This window comes from Oncorhynchus clarkii, chromosome 9 (genome assembly GCF_045791955.1).
Source record: "Oncorhynchus clarkii lewisi isolate Uvic-CL-2024 chromosome 9, UVic_Ocla_1.0, whole genome shotgun sequence".
Lineage (NCBI taxonomy): Eukaryota > Metazoa > Chordata > Actinopteri > Salmoniformes > Salmonidae > Oncorhynchus > Oncorhynchus clarkii.
In genome coordinates this window covers 23,103,043-23,123,815 of record NC_092155.1, presented here as the reverse complement: position 1 = coordinate 23,123,815, position 20,773 = coordinate 23,103,043, and the positions used below count along the sequence as shown (strand labels likewise).

The 20,773-nt window shown below is 43.8% G+C and overlaps 1 protein-coding gene across 5 annotated transcripts in view; it reads right to left on the bottom strand.

The window, feature by feature from the left end:
• Positions 1-20,773, bottom strand: part of LOC139416097 (receptor-type tyrosine-protein phosphatase delta-like) — a 602,231-nt gene that overhangs the window by 129,297 nt on the left and 452,161 nt on the right. The gene's annotated exons all lie outside the window — the stretch shown is intronic.

Sequence of the window (20,773 nt, the reverse complement as noted above, 5' to 3'; positions counted from 1 at the left end):
TTCTGATTTGTTTAACACTTTTTTGGTTACTACATGATTCCATATGTGTTATTTCATAGTTTTGATGTCTTCCCTATTATTCTACAATGTAGAAAATAGTAAAAATAATGAAAAACCCTAGAATGAGTCGGTGTGTCCAAACCTTTGACTGGTACTGTATGTCTTGCAGGGATTCATGATAATGTATGATGCCCAGTGCAGATATTCACAATATGCCAACAGTAAAGTGTGACCGCTATGGAAAATCAAATATGAATGAAAATGTACTCCGTATGCTAGCTTCGCACAAAGCTAAGGACAGCTTCAAGGAGGCCCAAACAAGAAGACTGATGAATCCTCAGGCGATAGGTCCTGTTATCTTTATCCTTCATCAGTAGAGACATTGACCTTTAATGACTGCAAATTAAAAAAGAAGCAAATTAATACACTAATGTGTATTCATTTGTGCAGGAAATTGTACAGCTTCTTAACTTCCTTTGATTTCATCAAAAACACTCAACCCCAAACGAGGAGGTCAACGGTTTGGAGATGAACATAATTTTGACTGTGAAAATGTAGTCTCCCGGATGCCAATATGAATGGCGTTTACAGTGAAGAAACCACAGCTATAACATTCTAACTACACTGGGAATAAACCATATGTGATGGCTTGATATCTTACATTCAACAGAATTTGTTTGACATGTGTAAGTGTAAAGTTCTCAAGATGGTGTGTTATATTGATGAAGACGCTGTTTTCATTAGCTGTGCTCGATTTGAAATGTATTTACATTTCCAGATCAACAACAAAACTGCACTCGATGTACACCATAACAATGTAGCGAGCTGCTTTGAAGCCTAATTGCGCACCAAAAAGTACACAGTTCATTGTGTGTGTGTTTCTGTAGCCGTGACTTAGTCTTCAATGGTAAACAAATGAAAGTGGGGGGTAGAGAGCGCTGGAACTAGGATGTGAGGAGCGCAATGTGACCACAAAGGACACTCCGGGGACCTCATTAAATGAATACGGAGGAATTAAGAGTTTCAGATCACTTTAAATAGTGTATTTTTTATCGTGTGTGTGTGTGCTGGCCTAACTGATGGAGCGGGAGATGGAGAGAGAGAGTGTGTGTGGGTCTGTCTGTGTGTGTCTTTTGTTGTTACCACCATGTTGTTACTATTGTTACCACTGAATTTGTCAGCGATCATCAAATTTGTGTGTGTTGAGAAGCTGCTTAAGTACCAGCCCCTCGTGGCTCGCTTGGACAGCCTCGGCTGTACAGTAGGTGCAAGCTGGTGGCACTGATATTTGGCAGTCTCGTCCACGTACACCGGCTTGCAGTGCGTGGCCTCCAGATTGAGGGCCTGACAAATACCACGGCAAAGCAATTGGCTAGGTACTGCTCTGTTTCAGCTGTCGTGGGCAGCCTAGCTGTTTGGAGAAGGGTGGTGCTTTCTGTACCCTTGAGTGCCATGCATATAGGCCCCTTTGAAACTTTGGATAATTTTTTTGTACATTTGTTGATGGATTCATATAAAGTATTTAAAATGTGTGTGTGTGTGTGCCTGTGTATTTGCCAAATCCCTTAGTGACAAAACGTTCCAATTTACTGTACAATCTTGTGTATGTTTTGTAGTCCAATCAAAATGGAATACCGAGCAGGATATTGTCAGTAAGATGTCACTAAATTGTTTTGGTGTTCAACCAAGTGTGCCTGCCAGGAAAATAGGACGTTGGAACACCCTGCATGGCTCTCAACCACACTAAAGAGCTGTCAAAACACAGCAAGCCAAAACACAGTGCAGATGATGATGATGATGATGATGATGTGGAACAGTGAAGTCTGGTCCTGAGTGTGAGAACAATAACTATCACAGCAGTGGATGACATGTACCAAACTGCCAGAAAACAAGAGGGAGACCGATATTTCCAGTACCTCCAAAAGGCTTGTTTTAAGGCCATTGGGTTAGTGCACTGAGGTGATATGTACCAAAGTAAAAGATTGCAGTAAGTTTTACCTCAGAGGTTCCCCATAACTGTACCTTTATTTCTGGCTGGGTTTGAATCAGAGTTTTAACTGGCCGTTGTATTAACATTCCCAGGTGGTTTCAAGTTTTAGTTACAGTTGTGTTTTCAGGGAATGTGACTTTTTGAGCGATGCCTCTCGACAGCAGTAGCCTGTTAGTCTGTTAAGGACTAGGGAAGTGGCCTTTGGACTGCTGGAATATGTTACATTAGTCTCTTTAGGCCTGGCCTCCCCTCACCGGACTACAGTTGACAGAGCAGGAGGGTAAACTAATGCGGCGGCCTCGAGTACAAACATTTACACACATTAATGGGCTCTGGATCAACTTGGGAGAGAGAGAGAGACCAAGAGAGAAAGAGAGAGAGAGAGTGTGTGTGAAATCACATTTGTTTGTGCATTTAAATGTGAATGAATCATATGAACTCCTTTGTGTTTGTTACCTGCGAAAGTGTGTTTCCTGTGTGTTTGTGTCAATATGTTTAAATTGGCACATTGAGGAAATCTTCAAATCAAATCAAATGTTATTGGTCACATACACATGGTTAGAAGATGTTATTGCGAGTGTAGTGAAATGCTTGTGCTTCTAGTACCGACAGTGCATTAATATCTAACAAGTCATCTAACAAATTCACAACAACTACCTTATACACACAGATGTAAAGAGATGAATAAGAATATGTACATATAAATATTTGGATGAGCGATGGCTGTGCAGCATAGGCAAGATGCAGTAGAGGTTTAACAGTCTGATGGCCTTGAGATAGAAGCTGTTTTTCAGTCTCTCGGTCCCAGCTTTGATGTCTGTAGACCCTGCCACATAAGTCTCATGTATGAGCCGTTGAATTGCGACTCTACTTTGTCTCTATACTGACGCTTTGCTTGTTTGATTACCTTGCGGAGGGAATAGCTACACTGTATTCGGTATTCGGTCGTGTTTCCAGTCACCTTGCAATGATTAAAAACGGTGGTTCGCGCCTTCAGTTTTGCACGAATGCTGCCATCTATCCACGGTTTCTGGTTAGAGAAGGTTTTAATAGTCACCGTGGGTACAACATCACCGATGCACTTGCTAATAAACTCTCTCGCCGAGTCAGCGTATATATGTCAATGTTGTTGTCTGGGCTACCCCGAACATATCCCAGTCCACGTGATCGAAGCAATCTTGAATCGTGGAATCCAATTGGTCAGACCAGTGCTGGATAGACCTGAGCACGGGCGTTTCCTGTTTTAGTTTCTGCCTATAGGCTGGGAGCAATAAAATGGAGTCATGGTTAGATTAGCCAAAGAGAAGGCAGGGGAGGGCTTTGTATGTATCGCGGACGTTAGAGTAACAATGGTCAAGAATGCTACCAGCTCGTGTCGCGCATTCGATATGCTGATATAATTTAGGAGGCCTTGTTCTCAGATTAGCTTTGTTAAAATCCCCAGCTACAATAAATGCAGCCTCAGGATATATGGTTTCCAGTCTACATAGAGTCAAGTTGGGGGGGATATACACGGCTGTGCCTACAATCGAAGAGAATTCTGTTGGTAGATAATGTGGTCGGCATTTGATTGAAAATAATTCTAGGTCAGGTGTACAAAAGGACTTGAGTTCCTGTATGCTGTTATGATTACACCATGAGTCGTTAATCATAAGGAATACACCCCCGCCCTTCTTCTTACCAGAGAGATGTTTGTTTCTGTCGGCGCGATGCGTGAAGAAACCGGGTGGTACCGACTCTGACAACACTCTGACAACATATCCTGAGTGAGCCATGTTTCTGTGAAACAGAGAATGTTACAATCTCTGTCTTTCTGGAAGGCAACTCGTGCCCTAATTTCATCCATCTTGTTGTCTAGAGGTTGGACATTGGCGACAAATATGCTCGGAAGCGGTGGATGGTGTGCTCGCCTAGTAAGTCTGACCAGTAGGCCGCTCTGTTAGCCTCTCCTGCGACGACCGCATTGTTTTGGGTCGGCCTCTCGGATGTCCAGTGTGGAGGAAAGTTGAAAGACTAGGTCGTAATGTTGGTAAGTTGACGTCGCTTTTATATCCAATAGTTCTTCCCGGCTGTATGTAATAACACTTTTCTGGGCAAACAATGTAAGAAATAATACATTAAAAAACAAATTACTGCACAGTTTCCTAAGGACCTGAAGCGAGGCGACCATCTCTGTCGGAGCCATTTTCAAGATATAGTATAAAATTGAGTAATTTCATTAGACATGCAAAAACCCAAAAGGCCCAAAAAACACAGCACAGGTACTCACACGCACCAACGGACATTGTAACAATAATCGACCAGATCATGGAAACCAAAGGGCACATATATACAAATACTAATCAATGGGAATAGGGGACAGGTGTGGGTGATGACAATTCCGGATCAGTGACAGGTGAAAATACAAAAACAGTCCCTCCAGGGTTTTGCAGGGATATTTTGGGATATTTGTGGGCAAAAATGCTTGATTTCGATTTTGCCAAAATGTTGTCCAATTTGTCACGGGAATGCGCTAACGAAGGAAATGTTTGTTGACATGTGGCTTGATTGAACCATATATTGCGGTAAATGTGCAGTGATTGGTTGAAATTGCGAGCGCTCTTGTTGTACAGCGATTATGGGTCAGTTTTATGCAATAACAATGCGATGATTTGACTGTTTTATGTGGAACTATTGCTATGATTGCACAAATTTAAAAGCCCACATAATATGCAGGATATTGTTGATTTTGCAAATAATCTTTTGATCGCAGAATCTTGTGAGAGACTGGAAAAAGAGAGAGATAAAAAATACCCACAGACCTTAATGAAAAGCCAATGCTATTTAATTAAATGCCACAAGGTATACTGATGCTCTAAAGCTTGGGAAGCCCTGGTTCCATTCTACACTAACTGGCAGAAAGGTTAAATACTCGGCAGTCACATTGACTCAGCATTACTGTTTGTTAGCTTCATGAATATTCTAGGGAAAGCCAGTTCACTTAGTGCGTAAAGTGAGTTGTAAAGTGAGTGCGATTTCTCTACTTTAAAGCGGTTGGACTCAGAGAAAGCTAATTTGCCACACCGAGCTGAACCCATAATGTCAACCAGTGTTATTTTAACACCATGCGCTTGATGGAATACTTAGCTGTTGTATTGGTACCATTTGCAGCAAGTCAGGGCTTTATTCCATTCCTTCTCTTCTGCTCAACATTTCACTTGGTAAAATCATCAAGAACCTCTAAAAACTACTGTGGCCTCCACCATTGCAAATTGAAGTATCCAACAATGCTTCTAACATTTGGTTCAATGTACGAGGGTCTTGGCCATGAGGAGAGGAGCAATTAGAGAGAAAAGTTACCTTACTAAGTGGAAAGGAAAATGGCCGCCCATTGTGAGTGTTGGAGGGGGTCAGTGAAGATGCCACTGTGGCACAAGTTGCCACCCAGTGACACTGGGACATGGGCATCACCCCATCGTGGCACCTCATTACATCACAAACGGGCTCGGTTGGCGTCATTGACACAATGTGACACCTGTCATGGAGGCCACTGGCTTGTTCAGATGAATTCAACCACGTCCAATTACTACTGGTCTAATTGGGATAGGATTCGGGTACACAGAACTAAGTTGACTGTATTTCAATCGGAGTACAGAGGTCGCTTTACCTGGCTATCAGCTTAACATGAGGCAGACTTCAAAATGTCTATCATTATACTAGTGAAACAATTGTTTGGTGTGACAACTGGTAATATAATGTTGGCAGTTTGTCATGTCAACATTTCCTTGAAACATTGCCCATGGTATGTTTGCAGTATGACTATGTGTGGTTCTGGGCAGCCATTTGTATTTTCTAGCAGAACATGAGGTGTGGAGTCTCTCATTAATCATTCCACCTGTGCCATGGCATTGTCAGAATCCATACAGCTCCTCTTACTATCAAAAGATGGGTGGGTTGGAACCCGTCGCTAAAAACGATTTCCTTCCCTGGCGCTTCCGGACTGAATTTGTCACAAGGAGCCGAGTTCAGAAGGAATTGGCTTCCATTACGTGCCCATCCTCGTTTTTTCCTGTGTCTGTGTGCTTTGCCTCTTTCTTTTTTTGTCTAGCCTACAGTCCTCCCAGCTATGGCGGTGCCATTTATCACGTTGCCATCTCGACAGTGCCTGCATCCCTTTTTGCTGGAACCCATTAGAGCATCTCTGCATCGCGGTGTCCAGATTGCATTTCGGCTGAGCTCCGACATTTATCATATCTTGTCCCCAACTTTTTATCTTCACCTGCCCTGTGTGTGAAGCAGTCCCTATCAGCTGCTGGACTATGTAATGAAACACTGGGAGGTAAGCTGGGGTAAATAACCTAATTAAACTAGCTGAAAATAGGGACAAAGGAGGGAGGAAAATACACAAAAGGATGGTGATGGGTCCTCAAATGCCAGGGGAGGGACATGCTCACAGATGGGCTGTGGCGGAAGTCAAGGCGGTGGTGTGGCACTCTGCCCATTCCACCTCGTCCCAATCCCTGTATTTATTGTAGGCTAAGTGACGCTAGTGGAGGACCCTGAGAATGGTTCTCCTTGGTTTATTTCAATGATGTAACAAAAGTCACAAGTTCATCTTTCTCTTCAGAGGAAATCCAGGGCTTCTGAATTCTGGCCCCCTGCTTCCTGTTTCGAGGTACACATCTGCAACTCCAATAATGGTTGGAGCACAAGCCATGACTTCTCTCTCTCTCCAACTTTGATGATTCTCGTTAGGGCTGAAAATGAAGAACACCCGGTGTCATAATTATCGGCATTGTGGCACTTAACAGGATTGAGTCGATGCAGCGAAAATGTCAGAGGGCATTAGAGGCCGATTATTAATCCATATCAAGCTGGGGAAGGACAATATAATTATCACCTGATCGATATTCCTGGATCGGGTACAGATGTTTTGCAGTGACCACTGGATGGATTTGCTTTGTGAGTAACATTCAGAAAAGGTCAGATGCTGTAACAATGGTCTGTCTACTGTCTACTTCAGTCTGGAGAGTTTCTACCTTGACTGGAATTTGTGTTCAGTTTGTTAGCAGCACTAGGGTAGCCTGTTATAGCAAACTTCTAAAAAGACCACTGTGAAGAAAGAGAGGAAGTATGGCTAAACCTTTTTTTTGTCTGCTGTTATTGTTGGTGGGACTTTAAGATGTCCTGTAGTGTGGAAGTAGCACAGTCTCTGCCTGCCTTCGATTTCTGCTTGCAGCCTGTCTGTGTCCCCTGTATAATTTTTCTATAACAGGAAGTTCTCCCGATCCTCTTACAGAGGCAACACCAATAATCTGTCTCCTTTGGCTTACTGTACATTTATATCTACTGTAAGCTAATGCTACGTTCCAAAATGCACAATAGACGGATGCTTTGTCGCACAGTTATAATGCAAGATAATGGTCTTTACAAACCAAGACAGACTGAATTCTTGAGACAAATGTAAACACTGCAATGAATTGTGGTCGTCCTGGTTTAGGATTTTCATGTCATGGAATCTGACAGAGGCATCCTTTTCTCTTAAGTCTGCATTTTTCCTCACAGCAGCTTGGATCATCGCTGCACCACTGTTGGACACAGCCCAGCTCAAGTTCGGTCGGGCATGTCTTTTAGTGAACGACCAGAAAATTGAATGAATACCGAGTAAATTCCCTTGTGGATTTCAAAGACACGTCAAAACAAAGCGGCCAGGCCCCCTTAAGATGACTGTATCCTTCAGCGCTTCTGTTTTGCTTTTTTGTTAGCTATTTATTGTCTTTGAGTTGAGAAGAAAAGCTATTCTTTCCATTTGTTTATGCCTTTTGTCTTTCTCTGACTTTCTCAGAGGCGGAACACACAACTTCTTTGGGTATTGCTACCCAGTGGATTTGACGACTGACAGGTTGTCTTGGCCTAGTTTTTCCCCTCCCTCTCTCTTTTCCACTGGATCAGAGTAATAGTCTTAATCCCAGGGTTCACTGTCACATGCCTGTAATTCCTCAAAGCCATTAGAGGGCTATCCAACAGCACCGAACACCAAAACTCACACTGCTGTTGAACGCAGGTCAAACACACAGTCACACGGTCACACACACACACACACACACACACACACACACACACACACACACACACACACACACACACACACACACACACACACACACACACACACACACACACACACACACACACACACACAGTGAGGGACCATCCACTGTAAATTTCATTGACTGAAATGTTCCATCATTACAACCTCATCCCTGTTGGAAATGGGGAGAAAAATATCCTGAATATCCTTGCTCCAATTACATGGTGCAGCAAGTCAATGGGGGATTTCTGTTCTTTGACCATCAGGTTGACAAACTCAATTTTGAAAACTGTTCCTCGAATGTGCTTATATTTCAACTTGTTCTAATCACTCTGCCTATATAAGATTGTGTTTTATTTAATTACACGATTGAGAGGGATACAACGGCTCGAGGTTTTAGTGTTGTGGAGCCCTTATATCATCAACCAGTAAAATTATACTCATCACCACTTAGCACCAATCAGATCCTTTCCATTTATCTCTCGCCACTTACAAATACAAGAAGCCGTACATGGTGTTTGTTTGGAGCGATAGAACATTACTTATCTCATATGGCCTAGCAATGATGTACAGGTTCCTTAATATTCCACTATACAATTGGTTATTTAGCTTGTGTCCCTCAGTATCCCTCTGTTCCATTGGTTAGTCAGCAATAGTACCCCATACGCATTCCAAGTCGCAACAAGTGTAATAAAATGTTAAATAAAATTGTAATCACATGAAGGTTTTCCTCCCTCACAGACTTTCAAAATATATTTGAGGTGAGACCGAAGATTAAATTTGCAATTGACCTTCAATTCAGGGGTGCCGTCATTTTCTTCATCTGTTTATTCTCAGAACTCATATCCAAACCTTGAGGCCCATGAGATTAGGTTGGCACGGTGATCTTTAGCGAACTTTATTAACGTTGAGAACCTGTCATGACCAAATTATGCCCTAGTTAAAACTAATAATAAAACGAATACTTCTTGTTATTACTTTTCGTGCAAATTATTCCCTCAGCAAATATCATTTGACATTCCGCGTGTATCAATCATGCTACCAAGCACCCAGGTCTACAGTAAAGCATGCTCAGGCAACTGATTCAATAGGAATCACTTGATCTTTCTTTTCAAAGATGGAAAGGTAAAAGCAATCTTAGCAGATGTGGTTTTGTCTGTCACACTTCATTCTCTCTGCATAATGTTCTACCTCTTTCTCTATGATTCCCATAATGCTCTCTGGTACTCTCTCTCATACTCCCCGCCCTTACCCTTTCTCAATTTTGAACCTCTTTCCTTCTCTCTGCTCGCTCTCTCTGTCCCTCCCTCCTTCTCTACCCACGTCCTTTCTCCCTCTCTGGCTGTCATGACGATTGGAGTGAGGCAGCCTGCCTGCAGGTCCTCCGGGCGGCTCAGGGGCTGACGGCTGATGGGCAGGTAATCTGATTCATTCAGCATCCCTCTCTCTAGCGGCTTAGGGAGCTGGCTGCCTCTGCCTCAGCCTGCCACAGCTGCTGCTCTCAGGGTATTCTCCCAGCCATTAACATACATTACATAGACGGCTAGATCACACAGGGCCATGCAGGCCTGTACCTGTGGCCCTCGTGAGTCGTTTTACAGTATTTAATCTGGTGAAAGAGCCCCTGGACACATGGGTGGTATGACCCCGTTGTAGCCTGTTGAGCGTCACTCTACGTGCGACAGGCCACATGGTGGAAGAAGAATTGACCTAGGGTTGGATAGGCTCTTGTTTTGACATGTTTATGTAGGAAATCAGTATGTCCTTTGGTTGCAGTAGAGGGGATGTAGTAGTGCTGCCTTAACTGACATCTGTATGTTTGTGTGTGTGCGCCTGTGACCTATATATGTCATGTGTATGGGAATGAATGTGTGCATGTGCCTGTGTATATGTCTGTGACAGTATTTGTGCATTATGTGTGGGTGTGTGCACAGCTGCATGTGCATGATTACTATGTAGGTGTGCATGTTGGGCGTAGTGGATCGGGCCAGATCGGGCTCTCAGAGTACCCTGTATCTCAGTGTAGGGGTGAAGGTGCTTTGCGGTATTCGAGGTCTCCCATGCCCGTCTTCTACAATCCGCAGTTCAGCCCATCAATCAAATGTCCAGGGCATCTCTCTAACCAGCTATCTATAACCACCGAACCACAGCTCTCTCAATGGCTTATAGGGGAAATCACCACACTCACATTGTGGCCCTGTTTAACCGGCTCTCCGGTGTCTCCTTGTTCTCCCGCTAAGAGCTAACCGCTAAAAGCGTTGCCGATCCCCACTCCACTCCCGCTGGCAAACCGTCGTAATTTCTGCATGCGAACACCAACGTAGCATCGCCACGTGGCTTTAATGGCAAAAATGTAGCCTATCCTTCCCCGGACGCCTCCGCCTGAAAAATCGGGGAATAAACTGCAAGCAAGCCAATTAAAGGGCTCTGTCATAATGAGACGCAACAGATCATGTGGTGTGAAATTACTGTCTTCTCTCACGCGGGCAGAGAGAGAGGAAAAAGAGAGAGAGGATCGCAGAGAGCTCTGATTATGTTTTTTTCCTCCCTCCCGCTCTCCAAGGGGACGGAAAGAGAGACTGGGAAAATCTTATTTGAAAAGTGTACTTAAAGAAATCTGTGTAGACACAAATCCTGACATTATGTGCTCTGTTTGACAGCTGCCCTCCCATATGTATGGAGTAGCATCCCATCCCAACACACACAGAGAGAGAGAGAGAGAGAGAGAGAGAGAGAGAGAGAGAGAGAGAGAGAGAGAGAGAGAGAGAGAGAGAGAGAGAGATTAACTCTCCTGCATTGTAGTCACCCAACCCCTGTCCTACACTAATTAGCTACACTTAATATTCAATATTCATATTGAATATGAGTGATGGTGAGGAGTGGACAATTAATTTGCTGGAGAGAGGATGATGAATGAAACAGATGTCACCCCCAAGAGGATGGGCCTCGAACGTTCAGGGGATGGGGCGGTCCTGGTGAGGCTTTGATGGATGCCATATAAATATCTCATCAGTGGTGTGTGTGTGTGTTCTGTGGGTGTTTCTGTGAGAGAATGGGCATGTGTGTGAGTAAGAGTGGTCCCTCTCTGTATGTGTGCGAGAGAAACTGTGTGCTTGTGCATGTGTTTAGGGGGAGCAGTTGAAACTGGGCAGCTCCCCCACTAATGGAAAGGGTTGTTTTGTGTGTGTGTGTGTCTGGGTTTGTGTCGACATGTCGATATTCTGCAGTGGCGGAAGGATGGGTACTTAGTGCACTGCACCATTTGAATCAAGGCCTTGGCTCAGTTTCAAGTGGAAAAGCCTTTACATCGGACCATAGTGTGAGTTTATTTTCACCTCTCATTGGAATCTTTCCCTCTCATTAACTGTAACATAAACTACATTAAAGCCTTGTGTCAGAAGTCCGACAAAAAGCAAATTACTTATACGTCAAAGTTGCAAAAAGGGTTTGAACTATGCTGTTTTTGGCAGAGTGAGTGAGTGAGGTAACGGGAGAGAAATAAAGTTAGAGAGAGAGATAAAGAGAATGGGAGAGAGTGAAAGAAAGGTGGTAAAAGAGACGACATGGAAAGAGAGAAAATGTTTGAAATAGAGCACTCACTATCACGTATGCTAACCTATTCGGACAACGATAGGCCGGCGGGGATGTTAGCCCTATAGATTTCCAATCAACGTTGGGAGGATTGGAGTGAAACATGTGAAAAAGGTAAAGGCGTTTTGGCCTGGGAACACAGATAGCCCCGGTGCACTTCACTGAGACGAAGGCTTTACACCATTAACCACTCTGCAGCCCCAAGGTACTCCCTTCCCAACACGTAAATGTGCTGTACTGGGATCAGTGAAATGTTCCTCCCCCAGAGTGAGACCAAAGAACAGGCTCCAGGCCAGGTGTCCTAACACAGTGATATGGAGAGAGAATGACACGTGTGAACTTACTATCTATTAGATATGGACACGGACACACTATAGTACATACAAACTGTATACTCATGTGAACACACACACACACACACACACACACACACACACACACACACACACACACACACACACACACACACACACACACACACACACACACACACACACACACACACACACACACACACACACACACACACACACAGCTTCAAGAATATAAGGGCTTTCATGAGTTTCAGACACTGTAAGGACCTACTCAGACACAGCCATGTATCCAGTCATAGGCAGAGGAGCCTTTGGCATTTCAAGGGGAGGCATCGGGCCCTGATACAATCTGGTGATTGCTCTCTTGCTCTCCCAAATGTATTTTTATTTTTGCTATGTTTTCTTCACAAATATATCAAAGTGTAGCACCCATAACTGTCTATGTGCCTGCATCTTATATGCATACATTTATTATTAAATATTGTTAGTAAGGTTGCTAAAATGAGACACGTTCGGCTCGAGAGGATATCCGCTAAACCATTCTGATCCGGGGCCTCTTAATAGGAGGTGAGGTTGTCGTCATGCATCTGACTAATTAGCCCAGCGTACGTTATTAAGCCGCTAATTGATTGGATGTGATGCCTCTTCAACCAAACTGGCAAGGGGGAAAAACAATTTTTTTGCAGCTCCTCCACTCCCCCACTCCTGCAGCTCCTCCACTCCCCCACTCATGCAGCTCTTCCACTCCCCCACTCCTGCAGCGCCTCCACTCCCCCACTCCTGCAGCTCCTCCACTAACAACAGCAACAGCAAAGTGGAGGAGCTGCAGGAGTGGAGGAGCTGCAGGAGTGGGGGAGTGGAGGAGCTGCAGGAGTGGAGGAGCTGCAGGAGTGGGGGAGTGGAGGAGCTGCAGGAGTGGAGGAGCTGCAGGAGTGGAGGAGCTGCAGGAGTGGGGGAGTGGAGGAGCTGCAGGAGGGCTCCTGCAGCTCCTCCACTCCCCTACTCCTGCAGCTCCTCCACTCCCCCACTCCTGCAGCTCCTCCACCCCTGCAGCTCCTCCACTCCCCCACTCCTGCAGCTCCTCCACTCCCCCACTCCTGCAGCTCCAAGTGAAGGGTTGGGATTCCTATCATCTCAACTGACATTCCAACGCCATCATATCTTGAATGTACCATACAAGTAGGTAGGGCATACAGAACAGTATGAACCACCACATAAAACAATAAGTGTTAAGACTTCTTACCCGAAAATAGAAAAGTCTACTAAAAACAGAATCCTTCATCCCTCCAATTCCTAACTGGCCATCTGTGTTCTAAAGCAGTTCAAATGACCACCTTGGGAGTTTGCTACCACTGGACAACTACTGTACCTCAGGGGGCTGGCCTCAGTGAACCTCACAACATAACTGACACTGACCTGGAGGGAAAAGAAATGTCACCTGCATGATGTGTGCCATAAATACCGTGTGCCTTCCAAATTGAAACATAGTCTTTCTTCTGGGTGATTCACGGTTGCACCTATCCTTCTGGTATAAGCTAGGCTAAGAGTTTCTGCTGTAGCGCTAATCAAGTTCTTGATCATTTCTTCAGATCAAGGATTCACTTTCAACACAAAGTTAAGTTTTCAAATGATCATAATCTGGTGAGTGGAACTGTGTTTTGTTATTGCAGTGCGGTTGCTGTTGTTAGCCATCTCTTTCAAAATAGCTTATGTGTGTGAAATATTGTTGCAGTTAAACTTTAGATCACCCGTTACTTTGTGTACTGAACGTGAACATATTTTTGGAATGGGAAGTAATAGTTGTACATTTCGATTGGTAAATGTTTAGCCTAATGGTTGTGTTTTTGTGTTCTTATGATTGAGACCTACTGGCTTATTATGTCCTAATGAATGGACTGCTTATTCTTTAACATCATGCTGTGTGTGACTGCTGTCTTTCTATCAGTCTATGTGTTTTACAGAAAGTGCGCTCTCCAACATGGAGTGCATCGCGTATTACGGTCGCTGTCCTTTTAGCATCAGGGGCCTGTCACACTCTGTGACACTGTAGTCACTTTTGGTGATAGTGGGATGGTGACGGCGTTAGGCTACCATGGGTTGTGAAAGCAGTGTGGCTCGTTGCTGTTGGTAGCATTGTCAGTGCGGGTGCCGTCTCTGTGTGAGTGGCAGGCCGAAGCATGGCTCAACCTCAGGCCTGTTTCATTTAGTTGGGCGCATTAGGCCTAAGTGATGCTATGTTTCTGTTATTTCTCTTCATTTTTGAGTTTGGAAGAAACATGTTAAAATAAGTTTTTCCTCCACTGAAGGTCCAATAGCCACGATTCGCCACTGTAATGTACTAACAATTGATCATCCACATTGATGTACCCACTATTTGAAAACCACAAAACAGTATCCTTTACTCTGTAACAGGAATACTTATTTAACGGTAAAGCACATCCATTCAAGCTAGTGACCAAATCCAATAATCCCAAAGGCTCTATCTATTAATTGCACAGTCGCTCTAATGACGTCGCGCAACATCTGCATTGTTACAGGGTGCTCTGGCATACGGAGGGGTTATCCACTTTAGCATATGCCAGCATGCTAAACGCTGTGCCAAGCGTAACCCAGGCATACGCAGAACAGCTGGCATTGTGTTCGGCTCACCGGCTGATCACGGCATCAAAGGCATACTAGAGGGTTCTGTGTGAAACCTGGCCATTTGTGCTCTCTTACTGGGAGCATCCAGTTCAAATCAGGCTTTATATTCCATCTTTGACAGACAAACATGCCAAAACCTGAGGTAAAATCTGTCCAAATTCATTCATTTAGGTTTGAATTGGGTGTGTATTGTGAATGGGAAAAAACAATCCATTTGGATTGTGAAGAGACTTGGTCAGTTGTCAGTCAAGAGGGCGCACCATAACCATTTGGCTATTTGGTTTTGTGTTCAGGAGGTTTTGTTCTGTCAATACCTTTTCTCTTGGATTTGAATGCCTCAGAGTGGCTAAATTGCCCCTCCATTATCAAGTCAATGTCTCTTGGAGACGTAAGTGCACTTAAAAATAGCATTAGCGCCCGAGGCTAGCCCTTAATTACGGTATGTTCATCTGAGCATGCACAATGCCTCTGTATTGTAAGAACAAGTTCAATTTCTTAGTCTTTCTATGTGTATGTGAGGGTCAAGGAGCTTTGGGGATCGGCCTAACCTTTGTTAAGTGGATGGCCAAATTACAGCATTCCATAGCAAGGCTAAGAGCATCATGTAACGGACTGCCAGGGGGTTTCTACAAGACAAAGCAGAATTCCTAGCGTAAATGGTCAATGCACAGTGTCCTATGGAGTAATTACATTATAAAGTAACGACATGATTGTGAAGCACAGAGTTTGTAGAGTACAGTACTTCTACTGGAGAAAACTATGATTACTGCTTATTCCTTTATGATAGTGAAGCCCTGGTAGCGGATAGCTACTCCGAAGGCCACGGTAACATTGTGCTTAATTACGTTTCCATTGTCTTGTGATCTGATTGCGTGCGACTGAACCACAGGTTTGTAATTTAACACAGTTGTTGAGGAGGGTTCTGGTGCCTTTGGTGTTTTCTAACCCATATTTGTGCTGTGAACATGGTCACATGGTCAGAGTGGAATGGACTCAATTTAAATCAAATTACCATGCAGGCAAATTAAGCTGTGGAATTTAATTTGAACTGTTGTAAAAATGCTAATTTCAGAACAGCCTGGAAGCCCATATGCAAATACAACACTATTTTACAATAATTCATATTAGGGGAGGCAAGCATAAAACACAATTTACAACCCCCTGACATCTGGGAAAACAGTATCATTAGCCCTAAGTCTAGCTAGGAGGTGCGGCTCAGTGTGCTCACATGAGCCTGTGTGTGTGTGTGTGTGTGTGTGTGTGTGTGTGTGTGTGTGTGTGTGTGTGTGTGTTCATGCGTGCGTGCGTGTGTGTACATGCCTGACAGAAGGTCTATGAATGTGTGGCTCTATGGATGAATATAAATTGAGTTAAAAGCATCGAGTTAATGACCACCGTTAATGACCACACTCCATAAAAAGATGTCTAATTTTGGAGAAAAACACCATATTATTCCATAATCTATTCATATACTGACACTGACCCTGACAGCCATCCGAGTGACACAGTGACGTGGTCGGGCTTGAGCCCTATGATAATGCCCGTGAATAACAACAATATGGGAAAGTCTGTTCCTCACAATGCACTGAGGAATTATATTGCACATTATGTTCGCCGCAGAGCCGCGCACAATTTGACCTCTGCATGGAAACGCACTAGTCTGTCTCCTGATTCTACTTGAGCCATCAGAACCTGGCAAGAGCACTTTCATTTGTTGGTGTAGGATGCAGCCAGCGTAACAAATGTATGTAATTCCCCACGTTATTGTTCTCCCTTTCTCTCTCTCTCCCTTCTATTCTCACTCCACACGCAACGGCTTGAGCGAAGAGAGTAAAAGAAAGAGAGAGGGAGAGATGGACGGATTAATAAATAGATGGAGAGAATTTGCTTTTCCACTTTCCATGTAGTTAATCAAGGGCTACGCCAGAGGGAAAGATAGTGTTCTGCATCCCAAATGGCACCATATTCCCTTCCTTTGACCAGGGCCCTAAGGTGCCATTTGGGATGCATCCTGTGAGTGAACGCGTGTGTGAAGGACAGCCAGATAGAGTTTTGGGGACGAAAACGGTTCGAGTGTTTCCAGATGTCCGGGGGAACCCGTCGATACTTATTTGACGCATTAAAAGAGGAGCGTTCACTCCACTGGGATACAACATGCCATCCGTCATTAGTGGAGAGAATCAATTAAACCAGCATTAGGCACCAGGGTGACTTAGTTTGTATTTCAAATAGCACCCTATTCCCTATATAGTGCACTACTTTTTACTAGGGTCCATAGAGCGATTGATTTAGGAGGGATTTAAAGCAACAAGTCACATATGACCTAAGTAGTTGCTCAATAAACGAACAGGAAAACCCATTCCTACTCTGAAGGAGTGATCTTCGGGAGTGTATCAATGATCAATAATGATCAATGGATCGTCAATATGTGTCTAGCTGCAGTGAGGAAGAGTCCAGAGAGGACAAACAAACAAGCACAAAGGCAAAACCATTAGACCTCTAACAACCTCCAGGGCTTGTTGTGTTTTGTTTGGTGCTGTTTGTTTGCTAGGAATGCTGGGGAGGCAAACAGTCGTTGCATTAAATGTCGCTAGTGAATCACTGAGCTGTTCAGTTCCGGGCCCTGGTCAAAATTGAAAGGATATATAATATAGAGGTACCTAGGGCTGGATTAGAAATTGTTTGTCCGAAATGCCATCCTCTTCCCTATATAGTGCATTTTTGACCAGGGCCCATAGAGGCTTTGATCAAAAGTAGTGTACGGAATAGGATGCTATTTGTGACGTAGACATGGGTTTGAGGGAACTGAACAGCTCAGTGATTCACTAGCGACATTTAATGCAACGACTTATGTGTTTCAGACATAAGGAAGTGGATGGCTGCAAACTTTCTACTTTTAAACTCGGACAAAACAGAGATGCTTGTTCTAGGTCCCAAGAAACAAAGAGATCTTCTGTTGAATCGGACAATTATTCTTAATGGTTGTACAGTCGTCTCAAATAAAACTGTGAAGGACCTCGGCGTTACTCTGGACCCTGATCTCTTTTGATGAACATATCAAAAAAACATATAAATGACCATGCTGGTCATTTATGAACATTTGAACATCATGTTCTGTTACAATCTCCACCCGGCACAGCCAGAAGAGGACTGGCCACCCCACATAGCCTGGTTCCTCTCTTGGTTTCTTCCTAGGTTTTGGCCTTTCTAGGGAGTTTTTCCTAGCCACCGTGCTTCTACACCTGCATTGCTTGCTGTTTGGGGTTTTAGGCTGGGTTTCTGTACAGCACTTTGAGATATCAGCTGATGTACGAAGGGCTATATAAATAAATTTGATTTGATTTGATTTGTTTGCCTCACCAGCATTCCAAGCAAACAAACAGCACCAAACAAAACACAACAAGCCCTGGAGGTTGTTAGAAGTCTAATGGTTTTGCCTTTGTGCTTGTTTGTTTGTCCTCTCTGGACCCTTCCTCACTGCATTATTGATCATTGAAACACTCCCGAAGATCCCTCCTTCAGAGTAGGAATGGGTTTCTCTGTTTGTCTATTATGCCATTGCTCAACCAGAGAAACAGCACGGTTGTTTGGCTCCACCACCGGCGTCCCCCCATCTCACCCCGGGGCTCATCAGGGAAAATAATGCCCTCTTTCAATAGTCCGAGCCCAATTTGCCACATCAACTAAAGCAATAGCCTCAAATCCACATAGTCACAGTCCTATGCCAACAAAAGGCCCTTTCTATCCATGCCTATCCTCATGTTAACCAAACAAAGCATTGCCATATAGCATTTGTCCGTGTTAGCATCGTTAGCGGCAAAACCCCAAACCCTCCCTATGTGTGTGCTGTCCTGTCCGGGGACATTTTTTTCCCACCTTTGCGGGAGAGGTTAGGGCAGCCAGCCGGACATGGGCACACAGGACTGGCTTCGAGGATGGTGCCATCTGTTGAGCAGGCCGAGTCAGCCATTTTCGCCCTTTCACGTGTCTCATATCCTCCACCATATCTCCTCGCCTGCGGGGCTAACACACCCCAGTTGGGCTAACACACTGCACTGACGGAGGCATTCAGCTTCCCTTCTTCCTCTATGGAGTTTTAGAGTTTTTGAGGAGGTGGGTGGTGGGAGGGGGTTATTCGGTTGGTATTTTGGTCTTTCCTCTCACGGCTAGTGCAGTATTGGGGAGAGTCCTAAGGCTGAGCTGAGCAGCTGAAGTGTTTATGCAGATGCAGTGGAACACTAGAGAGAAAATGGATGCAGTCACTGGCATGGAGCTAACACAGAGGCTCAAAAGCAATGGAGAGAGAGAGAGAGAGAGAGAGAGAAGGAATATCCGCAATAAAGGGTCTATAGCAACAAAGAATAAAGGTGGAGAGAAGAGAGAGCTGAATATAGCTGTTTATATCTGATTATAAACTGGATGGTTCGAGCCCTGAATGCTGATTGGCTGAAAGCCATGGTATATCAGACCTTATTCTATGGGTATGACAAAACCTTTATTTTCCTGCTCTATTTACATTGGTAACCAGTTTATAAAAGCAATGTTTGTGGTATATTGCCAAAATACCATGACTAAGGGCTGTATCAAGGCACTCTGCGTTGCGTCATGCATATGAACAGCCCGTAGTCATGGTATATTGGCCATATACCACACCCCCTCTGGCCTTATTGCTTAAATATAGCAGGATACAGCTGAATATAGCTGGATATAGCTAAATATAGCTGGATATAGTTGAATATAGCTGGATATAGCTAAATATAGCTGGATATAGTTGAATATAGCTGGATATAGCTAAATATAGCTGGATATAGCTGAATATAGCTGAATATAGCTGGATATAGTTTGATATAGCTAAATATAACTGGATATAGCTGAATATAGCTGGATTTGCTAAATATAGCTGGATATTGCTAAATATAGCTGGATATAGTTGAATATAGCTGGATATAGTTGAATATAGCTGGATATAGCTAAATATAGCTGGATATAGTTGAATATAGCTGGATATAGTTAGATATAGCTGGATATAGCTAAATATAGCTGGATATAGCTGGATATTGCTAAATATAGCTGGATATTGCTAAATATAGCTGGATATAGCTAAATATAGCTGGATATAGCTAAATATTGCTGGATATAGCTGAAAATAGCTGGATATAGCTGAATATAGCTGGATATAGCTGAATATAGCTGGATATAGCTGGATATAGCTGAATGTAGCTGGATATAGCTAAATATAGCTGGATATTGCTAAATATAGCTGGATATAGCTGAATATAGCTGGATGTAGCAGGATATAGCTGGATATAGCAGGATGAAGCTGGATTGAACAGGATATATTTGGATATAGCTGAGAGAAGACATAATCCCTGAGAAAATATGTACTACTTCAAATTGGTCTGGATCTCCGTTCTCTTACACCTCAGCTATGGACACTGGCCTGTCATCCAACCCCCTATCCCCAACCCCCTCTCTCCTCTGTTACTCAGTCATTGCTGGACTGCCGTCACCTTCCCTCACGGTCAGTTTGTTTTGGCTTGGAAATGATAAACCAGCACAGCTGTCCAAAGGGCTATCAGATCAGCTGTTAGCACGCAGACAGCAACAGGGAGAGAAGGGAAGGTGGGGATTTAGGGGTTAGGATGGCCAAGTGCATTTGTGGTTGTCTCATGGGTTACATCTGTGATCAAATTCCCCCGTGGAATGCCCACTGGCGACTCGAGTTTGGATGTCTGATAGTTGGCTTTCCTTTATTTTCTTTTGCATGACACATTAGTCATAGCACCTAAACTACAAGTGCATGGTGACATAGTCCATGTTCATGGTCTATTCTATTCTAAATGATTGCTAGTTGTGCTCAATAGAAAGCACATAAACTGCTGCTATGATTAAAATGGCCAAGTCAATAAAAACCTAGACACACCTGAAAAGACAATTTACTTTTCCATTCATCTCTCTCACTCTGAAATATATGCAGTGGGAGGGGAAAATTGAGATGGGAGAAAATGAAACAGATTGCAGCGAACATTTCTCAACCAAAAGTTTCGAGTCTCGCCCATCAATTTCTCTTTTGCTGCTCCCTCGTCTGTGACCTTGGGAGGACACTCCGCTATTCAAACACATTCAAGCTGAAGAGGGAGATTCCTGCGGTGTGAAGGGTGTAAT